Source organism: Carettochelys insculpta, chromosome 13, assembly GCF_033958435.1.
Source record: "Carettochelys insculpta isolate YL-2023 chromosome 13, ASM3395843v1, whole genome shotgun sequence".
Classification (NCBI taxonomy): domain Eukaryota; kingdom Metazoa; phylum Chordata; order Testudines; family Carettochelyidae; genus Carettochelys; species Carettochelys insculpta.
In genome coordinates, this window is record NC_134149.1 from 44,858,817 (window position 1) to 44,873,390 (window position 14,574).

The 14,574-nt window shown below is 47.5% G+C and overlaps 1 protein-coding gene across 1 annotated transcript in view; it reads right to left on the bottom strand.

Moving 5' to 3' along the window:
- MID2 (midline 2) overlaps window positions 1-14,574 on the bottom strand; it is a 205,704-nt gene that overhangs the window by 132,377 nt on the left and 58,753 nt on the right. The window lies entirely within an intron of this gene.

A 14,574-nucleotide genomic window follows, 5' to 3' on the forward strand; every position in this document is an offset into this window, starting at 1 on the left:
AAGACGGCAGCGCACTTAGAGAGAAGAGCACATTTGTGTTCTTGGGAGAACTCAGGAAGGCTGGCGGGTGAGGGCCACTCCCAGCACAGCCAGAAAGAGACATAGCGTAACAGCACCGCTCGTCACCTTTCCTACTGTGATCCAAGGGATCATCCTTGCATTGTGCGTCAGAGGCGTTCCCGATCCAGGCCCCTATGCGCTACCACAACATGAACAACCCTCCTCCATGGAAGCCCCCTGTGCTCTGAGGGAAGGAGCGCTCACGTGCGTTTTCTCTATGAGCAACTTTTTAATCCACCCAAGTTCAAGTCCCCCTCCGCGCATGCTTAACCCAAAAGGAGCCATACGGCTTGCAGGCTGGATGCTGCCCTCAGACTGCCATGGGAACGCACGCACATCCGAGGCCACCACTTGGCCCTGGGCTGTCAATTCCCATCACAGCTCTGAGCGCTGCAGAGTGCAAGTAGATTTGCTCTAGAAGCTTATTCTGTACCTAAGTGTGCGTTCAAGTCACTTTCCCTGTAGCAAAAGATAAATAAAACAACAGAGGCAGTGAGCTCTGAAGGGAGGCGCCAGCAGGGAAATCTGCATCTTTCCCTTCTCCTGTCCTCTGCTGACGCGAAGGCAGAGGAAGAGGTTCTGAAAGCATCCGCTTGACCAGAGACAGCAAAGCCCCAGAAATCTTAGGGTGCAGCCTACATCACTGAGAGAATTTCACAGCCTTTGCCAGTTTGGCCTCTATACTCTGGCTGGTTTGGAGTGAAAGAAGTTTGGACCAATAAACACCATTTATCTGATTCAAATACTCCTATAAAACCCAGACTTATATATATATTTCCTATCCCTAGAATTCTCAGACCAACAGCTTTTAAGACTCATTGTTTTGACTGTTCAAAAGCTTTACAGGGAAACTCTTTCCTAGGTATACTTTTAAGTCAGAGTAGCTACAGCTTAATAATATACACAGCTCAGTGGAGAATGATATTGCACCAAAGATATGCATCAGAGAGGCAGGTAGGCTGTAGAAAGTTCCTTGGGGAAGTCTGCATATTGGTATCTCATATTGTATAAGATCTTTAATTTCTGAGATCAAAGGGAGAACTTACAAAAAGGTAGTATGTAAAAGTTAGCCTGGAGTCAGAGCACAAGCAGAAAAGTCAGACAACTCCAATAGCCCTCAACAGAGGAGGCCGGCAACAGAGTTCATTTCAGCAAACAGCATCGCGGCTTATCAGCACAGGTACGCGTCCCTCACAACAGAGCCACCATCGATTTACAGTCTTATAGCACATAATTTTGCAACTCTTTTGTGGGGATGAATTTTGTAATCCAGATAACTACGGAATTTGCCAGTCAGGGTTGCCTCTAATTTTTTCTGTCCATGGGAGGAATAAATTTTGTTACGTGCACCATGGCACATGTGGACGTAAACCACCAGCGGAAACACAGGCTGCTGGCTGTGGGTACTCTCCTAATCTGCTGGGTAGCACCTGACTCTCTCCCAGGCAGCTGCCCAACTGCTCAGCTGAAAGGAAGCACTGTTGCCAACCAGGCAGGTCCACCAGGTCTGACCATCTAAGCAGTCATGCAGCAGACAGTCGGAACACAGAAGTCTATTTTCCCAACAGGATTTCTGACCCTGCTCCTTCGCTCATTCCCAGCTTATCTTGGAGAAGCGCCCGCTTTTACAAATGCGCTCCTTCTCCGCATATTTCTACTCTGACTGTAACATCATCACATGTTAACGTATGCCATTAGTTAAGCCTGACCAGACTATGAAACAGGATCTGACTGATGTGGATTCACCCAACTTACTTACCGTCAGATGAGGATTTAAAGACAGAATGAAAAAGGATCTATATTTGGTTAAACTCCAGAGTTCAGTTTAATTGCAGGTGTGAGCTCAGGATTATTCTTTTTCAAGATTTTGATCAGTATAGCCAGTGTCGTCCTCTAGTACCAAGAGAGCAGCAAACAGATTGCAGGAGACTAACTGTGCTCTCTCATGAGCTGTGTGAAAAATAGATCAAAGTCATGAAAACCTTTTGGTGTGTTTTTTTTTCCCCCTTGGCAGTTTCTCAGCTGGTCCCAAAACCAGCTCCGGGTACAATTTAAAGGGGGCACTGCCCAATTAAAAATCATGGGTTTAGGCACTAAATGGCCTCACATCAAATTTGACGGGAAAGAATGTTTAAAATATAGGACCGGATGCTGCAAGATGTCGAGTCCTGCCACCCAGATGTTCGGTGCTCTCACCCCGGACTGGAGCTGGTGATGTACGGGCACTACGCGTTCATCTGCCGCTTGTTTCCTTTTTGCAGGTCATCCCATCTGGAATTTGCTAGTCCAGGAAGCGCTCTCCAATGGGTAAAGCATGACTGAAGAACATGAGAGCCCCATTCTCAGCTCTGCCACTGACTCCCCAACTGACCTTGGGTAACTCACTTCACCACTCTGTGTCACACTCTCCCTTGTCAGGTATGATGATAATACAATGACAGTTGTCCCACAAGAGGGTGTGAGGTATCGCTCTAGTGTCGCCAACTCCCGCCATTTCATGGCAAGTTTCATGACACTCGTGGGTTTTCTTAAAGCTCAGCTCTGGGAGTCAGATGACCGGGGAAGGATGCGTTTTAAAACTAAGTTTCTAGCCTTCGTGATTGCGGGGGAAAAATAGGAAAATGAATCCAGGTTTTGCCCTAAGGGCTCAAAAACCCTAAGGCCAAAGAAAAGTACATTTAAAAAACACACTTCATTTTTAGACAAATACGATTTTTATGGAGACTGACCAGTATTCCCTCTAATTTGCGATATCTACATACGGAATCACTTTTGTTATGTGCACCAATATGGAGGGGCCGTCTCACAGAACAGAAGTCATTCTGCTCACGGACCGCATGTGGTAGGCCTGGGGCCAGGGGTTGGGATGCGGACACGGTCTGGAGGCTGGGGCAGAGGGTTGCGGTGCAGGGTGAGAGCTCTGGCTGGGGGGTCTGAAAGGACAAGAGGTACGGTCTGCAGGCTGCCCTGGGGAAACAGGACTAAGCCCAGCCCTCTTTCACTGCAGCAGCTGGGGGCCAGGTGAGACGCACCACTCCATGGCCACCACAACTCCAGCAGGCACAGCTGGGGAAGGAGCACCTGTTTGCCAGGTGAGGCAGGGTCAGACTGTGTGTGGGGGCAGCCAAAGAAGGGATACCAGTCCTCTGGCAGGCGCAACCATGGGGCTGCTCCAGACTGGGGCCATGACGGGAGAGGCGCACCCCTCCTCTGGTCCCAGCATGGGGGGTGAAGGGTGCAGCTCTCCCTACTGGTTCCACCTTCCCAGAGATGCCCAAATGGAGCTGCGGCAGCAGTTCTCTACTGGGGCCTGCAGAAAGAGGCTGCTCCGTCCTGGCCAAGGGAGCTCTGCGCTGGGGCCAGCAGGCAGAGGTAGCACTCTGTGCAGCCACCCTGAGCTCCTGAATGGGGCTGATTAGCTGGAATTTCGAAACCGAGTGATGATTTTCCATCACTTGGGCTTGCCAGACTGCAAAGCAGGGGAATGGGAGTGGTGAGTGTCTATACAGAGGGCTCTGCATTGGGACTTTGTTTCTAGTCACACAGAGAGGGAGCCGTGCTAGTCTATACACTATCAAAACAAAAAGCAGTCAAGTAGCACTTTAAGGACTAGCAAAATAGTTTATTAGGTGAGTTTCCGTGGGACAGACCCACTTCTTCAGACTGGCTATGGGCTGAAGAAGTGGGTCTGTCCCACGAAAGCTCACCTAATAAATTATTTTGCTAGTCCTTAAAGTGCTACTTGACTGCTTTTTGTTTCTAGTCAGTTTCACTTCTTGGTTCTTCCACATTAGCCCCAGCTGCCATACTTCTGTTGCAACAGCTTTGGGGGAATGATTAAGTCCAAGCAATTTTCACTACAAATATTTCAATCCAGATCAGACTTTTTTTTTTTAAAAGTAATAAAATTGCAGTAACAGGATCTCTCGGCTCTCTCTAGTCGTCTCTCTCACCGGTGTGCCCTGCCATGTGGCCGCAGAGGACCAAATGTCGGTGAGTATTTCAGCAGACTGCAGGACAGGGCTGTGGGAGGGTGCTAGAAAAATGTTTGGTGAGAATTTGAATCACGCCGACCTACCCTGTCTGCGCGGGCCAGGGTAAGCTGTGTTAATGCCTTGTACCAAGAAGAGCCTGAAGTGCTAGCAGAAAAAAAAAAAAGTAAATATCTTGAAACAGAAAAGGACAGTGCCATGTTTCAGGGAGGCTCCAGCTGTTTGCCTTCAGAGCCGTATCCTATGACAAGGATGCATCCAACCAGGAAAGAACAGCTCAGGTGGGAAATGCATTTCCTTACATGTTAGCTCAACCCAACCCTACCTAGCACATCACGGACCCAGTGGTCCGAGCAACAAGCGAAGCCTCGGTTTCAGTGAGAATGCTGCCTCTGAAATCTCAAGGCCCCTTGCTTGCTGGGTATGAGCTGTGAGTAGGCTGAACAGACTGACTGACTGACTTCCCATCAAGGATAATGGGAGCGAAAGCACAAGGGGATGGGGAACTTTTATGCACACTGACAAATCTCCTGGGTACATGTCTCATTTCACATTTCACCTGAAAGGATGCAAATGAGGGGAACAAGTGAAAACAATGAGCATTTTTTCCCTCCTAGGAAGTGACAGCTCTATTCCTGTGATGCTCAGCACCTTGGAGAGTCATTAACAAAACGGTAAAGAAGGAGTGAGACAACCAGACAACCACCGGCCCCAGGGAAGGCACCTCATACAAAAGAGGAAAGCTGTTATGTTAATTTAACTTACACCAACCAGATCTGTCCTCTCCCTGGCAAACCCCAGGGATTTGTCAACCACACTGCTGAGGCTTTACAACTTTTTACACTTAACACAACAGATTGCTTTGTTGTGTGCGCACACCATAGGAAAACGCAAACTAAAACAAACAGCCCTGTTATAATGGCCCTTTCCCACCACAACAGGAAGAAGAAATAAGCAGCTACTCCATTCTGGCCACAACACCAGGTACAGGGAGATAACACGGACATTTTCTTCAAGCGCCTACATCCCAACTGAGTTTTGAGCCCCATATAAAAAAAAAAAATGCACCTTTGCGTTGCCGCCCAAACACCACACTTCGCATCCCGCTGTGTGTAACAGCCCTCCTGTACGTGCACGCTAACGCATGCAAACGTGCGCACTCACTTTGGAGAAATCCATGCGCTCGGTTGGGGAGGCCCATGCACTATTTCCCTGGAGACAGGACATCCAAGTAGCGATAAGACGCTGACCTCCTTCGCATGCCAGGCCCAACAAGACCATAGGGAGTGGTGGGTTGGCAGAGGGGCCACAGTCAGTATTCTAACATTTCCCACCCTGGGGCAGAATAAATTTTGTTACATGCACTAAGGTATGTATAGATGTGCACCACCAACGCTGCTGGCTGTGGGTGTTCTGCTTGGAGTGCTGCCCAAGTGCTCAGCTTACAGAGAACAGTCTACAGTGCAGGTGCAGTAACGAGCTGGGGGTGAGGGAAAGAGAGCTCTCTTCTGGGCACTATAAATAGCTGTCACTGCTCAGCACCCCCAAGGAAGACAAAGGCATCTCTGCCCCAGCACCGCCCTCTGTCGTCCGCCACTTCTGACTGCAAATGGGCTTTTCGCTTCCCGATCAGTCCCGCAGCCATGCTGATGCTGTCCGACTGCACTGTCACAGGTCTGTTTTCTCCGGCTTTTGTTCTTACGACTTTCGTCTCAAGGGAGACAGCAAAGGAACTCAGAGCTGCAGCAATGAGGGAACAGCAGCAGCTGCAGCACGAGCCTACTGGCATTCGAAAGATAATTATAAGGGATGTGAATTCTTGTATTCTGATGTACTATAAACATCTGACATTTAGAGTACGCCAGGAGCCTGCATGCATCCAAAGAGTAATTTGCCATCGGAATGCATCAAAGGCGCAACTTGCCAAGGGATTCGCTGGCTGGAAAGTTGGTGGAGGAGCAGCCACAGAGCATGAACGCATGTTCCAGCCCCAGAGGACTACGGATCAGACCTCTGTCTCTCTCCCAGACTTCAGCTCAGAAGAAACGGAAAATTTTGGGCTCTCTGTTCCAAGGGCCCTGGGGAGGCAGCCAAGTTCATGCACTTCCCATGTCATCTGCGTAAAACAGACTCCCAGGTTTGTCAATCTGAAGCAGGGTGGTTAGCAGCTGGCGTGACCCTTTGTTTTTCCAGACAGCTCAACAGTCTGTACAACCTCAAAGTCAGCCTGTCTTGAGATGCTTCTCAGCTGCCCTTTTTCATAAGTTTCCTCAGCAATCAAGGCCCAGCAGCTGAGACACAAACAGGCCAGCAGGGCAGTGGCTGGTTCCACCCCAGCAGAAGCAAAGTTCAGGCTGCCTGTGGATAGAGGCACTGCACAGTCTTTACCCAGCTTGGAAAGAGCAGCCCCCTTTCTGCCCTGGAAGGAAGCAATGTGGTTTCTCCAAAGATCAGAGAGCAGAGTGAAGAAATCAGCAGCCTGCATGCACATCCTGGCCAGAGGGGCACTTTAAACTCTCTGCTGACCAAACAGTGGCTTACCAAGGAAGAGGCACTTCCTGGACTTCCTACCTACCTTCTCTCCAGGAGCATGGTGAAAAACTGATGTGAGGAGCCCAGGAATAATAAGGAACACAGAGGCGATCAGACAGTGGGAATACAGGGCTGTCAAGCACCTGAGCCCTACTGGAGCACACAGAAGGCAGGGTAACAGGCCACGAGCTCTTACACACCTTGTTAGTCACGAGCACTTTTGTTACCAATTCCCGCAACACTCAGCTGCTCCCTTGCACCCCAGTTATGGCGTGCAGACACACAGCCACCTCTGCTGACCCTTCAGGAGAGGGCTGAAAGACTTGGGTTCTTTCATCTGGGAAAGAGAAAGCTGAGAGGAGACGTGACAGCGGTTTTCAAGTACCTAAAAAAGTGCGAGACAGAGAAGGGAGAAAAATTGTTTTCCTTAACCTCTGATGACAGGACAAGAAACAATGGGCTTAAAACTGCAGCAAAGGAGATTTAGGTTGGACATCTAAAGAAGCTTCTGTCAGGGTGGTTAAGCACTAGAATAAATTGCCCAGAGAGGCTGCGAAATCTCCATCATTGGAGATATTTAAGAACAGGTTAGACAGACACCTGCCCTGATCCTGCTGAGCCTGGGTGCAGGGGACTGGACTTGCTGGTCCTTCGAGGTCCCTGCTAGTTCTAGTATTGTGATTTGGAGAGCTAGTAACACCACACTCTTGCTGCTAGAGACAGACTCCAGTTTGGGATTGTACTCCAAGCACAAAGAAAGCAAGTAATGCCATGGCACTATGGGCGGGAGTGCACCTGGGCACCGCCCCTCACCCCCCACACTATATATACTCGTTTTCTATGCACCTGTGATTCCTTACAGGAGGGGAAAAGCCCCCAACTGTCTCCCCTCCTGCTGCCCCATCTGCGCGACCGGGATTTGCAGAAGATGCAGAGAGAGTGATGCAACAATATGCAACTGCCAGAGGAGTGGCCAATTCCAACCGACTTACATGACGATTTCATGTGTACCTGCACTGCTACTGCGGTCAGACTAGAGAGAGGCGGCCACAAAGAGCTCAGCTCCCAACACTTGCAGGAGCATGTTCCCACGCATCACTGTTTACCTTCCCAAAGAGAGCTCTCAAATGAGCCACTCACCTTTTAGCCAGGCGGTTGCCACTGGCAGCGCTTATGGCATATGGAAGGAACGCTGAACGGGACCTTCTAAAGTTTGAACGTCAAGTGAAATAACTTTATGGCCTTATCCAGACACCAGGAAAGCTATGATGGACACTTGGAAGTGTTCTGTGAAAGGACGGCTTGAACCATGGGAGTTTGTGCCGTTGCAGGATTTCACAGCACCTGTCGTAAAGGACACCTGGGCCCTTGTCACCACTTGCCTCAGCTCAAGACCCCTAATCTTTGCGAGCACCATGAAAGAGTCTCAAATCTCTGGATGCTGTGGCTACGGGCTCTCTCAGCATAGATCAGACTGAAGATATTAGAAGAACCCAACTGTTCCTAAAGCTCTTAATAAATAAATAAATAAATAAAAGTCTACAGACCTAATCAACCACATCTGTTGGGTTTTCGAGGGAGAATGTTGGGGAGCAAAACTATTCTTTTTCTGTTTTCTGTTACAAGGAATTTCCTTGGGTTCAATATTACATCCAACCAGATGCTGTGTTCTTCTCCCTGGACTGTTGTTTCCACTCAGACGGGCATTGTGGACAATCCAGTCTTCCAAAAATGTGTGCAAAACTACAGCAAAAGCTCTGAAAAGTTGTCATAACGTGCTATTTTCCAGGTTCCCATGAAATGACTGGGAAAATGGCAATGCCTCAAAACATTGCAAAGAAAGAGGATCAGTAACAGCAAAGCTTTCAGCAAGTCAGAACAGTACTGGAGACAGACACTGGGATCACCTTACAGAGGTTCGTGATATTGGCAAGTTACTTTCAAAGCTTGGTTTATCATTTTAAGGACACGATGAGGGAAAGGAATCCAAACTGGAACTTGAATTTGGTAACTTCTTTTCAAAGTACAATGATGCTTTCAAGGAAACGCAGGCAAATTCTTTTAACTGTGTAAGCCTTCACTTTTAAAACAAAGGTCAAGAGATTTGGGCAGATACCAGATTGCAAAGAAATTGTAGGGGGAGTGAATGAGACAAGTTTCTTTGCTGTAATGTCAGATGAAGCCAGATCTTTTAAGACACCATTTCAGTTTGCATCTGATAGGAAGATCTAGAGCAGCAGCTATCAAACTGCGGGTTGGGACCCCATTTTAACAGCGTTGCTGGGGCACAGGGCCAAAGCCCAAGCCCTACCACTCAGTTGGATGTATTCCTAGAGATTTCATCACATGACATGATCTTAATTAAAGATTTAATCTTTGCATTCCTGGAGACTTCTGGACAGTCCTGGAGGGGTGGCAACCCTACCACTGCCCAGGGCTGCAGGGCTTAGGTTTCAGGTCCCCTGCCTGCGGGTGAAGCCCTTTGGGCTGCTTGGGTGGACTCAGGCTTTGGTCCCCCGTCCTGGAGTTATGTAGTAATTTGCTGTACAAAGGGGGCCCAGGATGCAACAAGTTTGCAGTAAAAACACAATGCGCTGACATCACACAGTGTCACAACACAATTAACAAGACAAAAACTGGTCCATAGAAGCAAGCAGCCTTTATCACATGTTGCAGCGTTTTCTTCATTGCATGCTTGATTATCTTGTAGTGTATCATGAAAGCTGTTCAGTTCTCTCACAAAAACTTCCAGGCATCACACCTGTGAATGCTTCACCTATTGTAGGAAAAATGGAAGTGGACTTTGAAAAATGCAAAAGTGAATGGCGGCAGGGGAACAAAACACGGAAAGAAATTTCAGAGTTTGGGTCAAAGATAGCAAGTAGAAGAGGCACTCAATGCTCACCAAACACGCAACACTACAATTGTTCCTGAGGAAAAAAAGGGTGGAATCTGCAGTTACGCATTTCCTGCTTCAGGGGAGGGACAGCTTGGTGGTTTGAGTGTCAGCCTGCTAAGCCCAGGGTCGTGAGCTCAATCCTTGAGGGGGCCCTTTAAGGATCTGGGGCAAATACATTTAAAAACCAAAAATCTATAAGGGATGGTGATAGGTCCTGCTGTGAGTGCAGAGGGAGAGGGCTCAATGACCTCTAAAATTACAGAGACAAGTCTCTAAAGAATCAGTGGAAATTGCTGAAGTTTGTGATTCAGAGTTAAGGTGTGACAAAAATGGCATTCAGCCACTCTCACAGAAATATACATTCTCAATCCTTGTAAATCCTCACCTTGCAGCTGGAGAAATAGACCTTTTTGCCAGGACTGAATCTCTCGTTCCCTTTCAAGGAATTAAAAAGGAATACCTCACATTATGCACCCAAATTATTACAAAACCATTCAGGTAGCGCTCACGCTGCCAGCTGGCACAGCCACAAAGCCAGAAGTGAAATCTTCTCCAAGACAGACTAGAAACTGGTTGCATTCAAAGATGAGAAAAACAAAGATTTTCTTAGTGGCTCTTCTTCACTTGGAACCTGGTTGAAATGCATGACTGAGTCTCAAGAACACTCTGGGTGTTTATGCTAACGGAAGGGAAAAAGGGCTGCATTAAAATAAGGGAAATACAGTATTTCTATGTTAAGACAATGTTTATGCATCTCAGACAGTAGGGAGACATGAGTGATAGTTACAGGAAAGAGCATGACTCTGTTCAGTGCCAGCTGGTAAACATACCAGATAATTAAATTAAAACAAGAAATCAAGGGTGAAGAAATAATAAACTCAAACTGCATTTGTGATTTCAAGTACATTGTAATTTAAATACCACTAACAACAGTGACATTCAAAAGGCAGACCTATATCTATTAAGCCCTTCCACTGCTCCCCCACGCACACCTCTCCCCAATACGGAAGTCAAACTCTGCCAATGCACAGCACAATGGGGGAGATTTAACTCCCTGTACTTAATGACTAGACTAGACTTTTTTTGGCAAATATTTCATCTCATCAATGCAAACTGATAAAATATTTCCACTGATAACAACTGAAATTTACAGATAGGTAAAAGGAGAAAAACTCTAATCTCAGTTAAGACAAGTTAAGACCATTTATTTTTTTTTTCAATGGGTATAAAAACACTCACTTTTTGATTCTCAGTCCCGACTGTCATCACATAACAGTCTGCCTACCCCTCAGACAACATCTCACACAACTAACGTTTTAAACCAACAAACATCTAATTTTTTAAAAAACACTGACACTGTCAAAATTATTTACAAAAATCAAATTCTGCCAAGCCGATTGATGAATGATGAATTTCCCACACCAGGAAAGAAGAGCTTGGGCTTTGCTGATTGTCAGGTTACACAGTCTCTGGGTACTTGGTATAGAAGAGCTCACGGAAGCAACAAAATTCTCCAACTCTCTGAAGCAACACAAAAATCTTTGCTCTGACAACGTTACCGTTCCAGGCACATGCCCGGATGTTGAGTGGCCATCACCTTTAATTCTCTTAAGAGTCACAAGAAAAAAAAAAAAAACACCCTCACATGCTCCGGGAAACACAGAGCTGAGTGCTTGTCAAATACACCAGGCTGCTAAGAAGCTGCAGTTTACCAGTGACCACCAAAATGAGAATGTATTAGTCATCTTCATACCACAGTGGTTATTCTGCTGAATGACATGAACAGCACACAGATAAGAGTAGCTTAGGTTCTTAATTAGAAGGCAACCCAGAATCAAAAGCATGCAGCGTTATGACAGTACGGACGGAGAAAACAAAGCTTTTGGCAGGGATATAAACGCTCCTGCTTGCGGGTTTAAACTTTCCTCTGACTCATGGGACTGGGAAGAACCACCCCCTGAGTAGGGCCCTACCAAATTCACAGCCATGAAAAAGGAGTCGTGGACCGTGGAACCTGGTCTTTGTGCTTTTGCCCAGCGGTGTACAGATTTCATGATGGGAGGCTGGTATTTCTCAAATGTGTGTGGGGGGGGGGGTTAACCCAAAAGGGAATTGTAGGGGGCACAAGACTATTTTATGGGGGCCGGAGTATTGTCACCCTTACTTCTGCACTGAGCTAGGAAGCTGAACAGTCGTGGCTGTTGGCTGGGCATCACCTCTGAAGGCCACATCATGCCAGCAGCGGCACAGAAGGAAGGGTGGCAATACCAGTGTGTCATCCTTACTTCTGCCCTGCTAATGGCAGCAGCTCTGCCTTCCGAGCTGGGCTCCTGGCCAGCAGCAGCTGCTGTCTAGCTGTCCAGCTCTAAAGGCAGTGCTGCCACGAAGTCGTAGCTTGACAAAGTCCTAACTAGGATGATTTAGTTGAGGTAGATCCTGCTTTAGGCAGGGGGCTGGACTCAACCTTCTGAGGTCCCTTCCAGCCCTAGGATCCTATGATTCTAAGTAAGGATTGCAGTACCATAAGTTTCCTGCCCCCCAAATAAACTTATGCTCCCCACCCGCCCTCCCCCCCACTGGTCCTTTTTTTGGTTGGGATCCCTGCAATGACAACACTGCGAAATTTCAGATTTAAGTCATGAAGTTTACAATTTTTAAAACCCTATGACCATGGTACTGGCTAGAATGGACCACGAATTTGGTAGGCCCCTACCTGTGATCAAAGTTTTGAACTTACTCCATGACTGCCCAGTGCAGGGTTCTTACACCTACCTTTGAAAGATCTTTCGGAGGAGGACAGAGACTGACTTGACCTGCTTCTGTGGAGCCTGCATCCAAGATGTGAAAGAAAAGTTGCCAAGGCCCTTCCATCCGTTTGACCAACATCTTCTGCTGCTCGTCCACATAGGTGCTAATGACACTGGCAGTATGACCCTGAGCAGATTAGCAGTGACTACGGGATCTGGGAGCAGGAGTCCGGGAGCAGAAGCCCAGCGTGCAGGTGTATTAAATGCAATGGTTATGTATTATGGTGGCTTTGGATGATCAAAGGACTAGATTGAACAAGATGGCAGACCAATATGGTCTTTGGAAAAACATGTGCAAAGTGAGAAATGCAAATGCCCACCAGTGATTATGCAAAACTCCACCCTTTTGAAGCTGGATCCTTTCGAAACTGTCTGCTGATTACCTATTCCTGAGATTTGGTGAGTGTAGGCCCATGTTATACAAGGAAACAGGCACAGCCTATGTGCTTGGTCTGAGCAGAGGCACTTTTGAACTCAAACACAGTTTGAAGGACCGACCCCTTGTAGCAGCTAGGAGAGATCTCTGGTGATTTTTTTAGTAGGCACCTAGGTTCTTTTAGTGCTTTTAACAGATTTTTCTCAGTAACGTTTGCACCTTAAGAATAAATGTGTTTGTTTCTAAATAGCTATGCTGTAACTCATACCTGCTGGTAATTATGTTGGTCATTGCCTTTGAAGAGTAAGCAAAGAGCCGATGCTGGTCTGTTTAGGGGATCTGGTTTGCTGGGTATAACACAAGGAGCTGTGTGCTCCAGAAACCCCTCATGGGGAAGGAGAGAGACATGGGGCTCCGTCCAAAAAGGGTGATGGCTAAGGAGCCAGGAGCCTAAAGAGATGTCCTCACTGGACTACAGGAAGAGAAGGAGAAGGATGTGGTCTGCTATAGCCCACCAAATCAGGAGGAGGAAGATGTGTATGAGGCATTTCTAGAACAAACAGAAAAAAGGCCAACACACAAGACCTGGTAGGAATGAGGGACTTGCCCTAACCAGACATCTGTTGGAAAAAGAACATGGCAAAGCACAAAATGCCTGATGAGTGCGTTGGAGACAATTTCTTGTTTCAGCAGGTGGAGGAGGTAACCATGGAGACAACCATTTTAGATTTGATCCCAAAAGAGAGAGAAATTGGTTGCAAAAATCTGATGGTGGAAGGTAATTTGAGTGAAAGGGAACACAAAATGACGGATTTCATGACTCTAAGAAAAGGACGGAGAGACAGCGGGGTTTAGAAAAAGCAGACTGCTTCAAACTCAAGGAAGTTGGAGGTAAGGTCCCAAGAGAAGAAAATCTGAGGGGAAAAGATGTGTAGGAGAGTTAATTGCTCAGAAAAAATCGTTAAAGACACAACCAAAACGATAGGAAGAGTAAGAGGAGGCCAATATGGCTCCGCCAAGAGCTCTTTCCTGACCTGAAAATTCAAGGAAGTTTGCTACTGAGACCAGTAGATCCTGGACTTCAGCCTGCCCCTGACGCAAGTGGCTGGGCGGAGGGAGGAGAGAACTGAGGAGGGCACAGCCAGAGGACGCCACGGCCCAGAGAGCGCCAAAGGTCCTCATGACGAGAGTGATGGTGGTGAGATGCCACCAGATGAAGTAGCAGCAATGAAGGGTCCTGTGGCACCTTACAGACTAACAGAAAAGTTTTGAGCATGAGCTTTCGTGTGCACAGACTCACTTCATCAGATGCTGGTCTTGGAAATCTGCAGGGCTGGGTATAAATAAAATGAAAAAATAAAAAGTTTTTATTTATACCTGGCCCTGCAGATTTCCAAGACCAGCATCTGATGAAGTGAGTCTGTGCTCACGAAAGCTCATGCTCAAAACTTTTCTGTTAGTCTATAAGGTGCCACAGGACCCTTCGTTGCTGTTACAGACCCAGACTGACACGGCTACCCCTCCGATACTTGACAGATGAAGTAGATGCACCGACAAAGTAGAGAGACTTCCCAGGATGGCCAGCAGGAGGTGCCACAGTGCTGAGCGATGCCCCGCTACGCGTGGGGGAGCATGGGGGCGTGCAGTCAGGCGGATGATAGAGTCAGGGGAAGAGAGAGTACTAGGGGGACTACTGCCTGGTATGGATGTCTGAGAGACTAAGGGGCACGTAAGGTGGTGACAATGGCGTAAACAGAGACTTCTTTAGGGAAGTTTCTGGGGCTTCCCCAAACTGGACCCCAACGTCCGTGTTCATACAAAGAGGGGCTAGCAAGCACGAGGGGAAGCTTCAGACCCTCTCACAGTAGGTACTCACAGCCCAGCAGAGACAATGGGAGGTACCCCAGT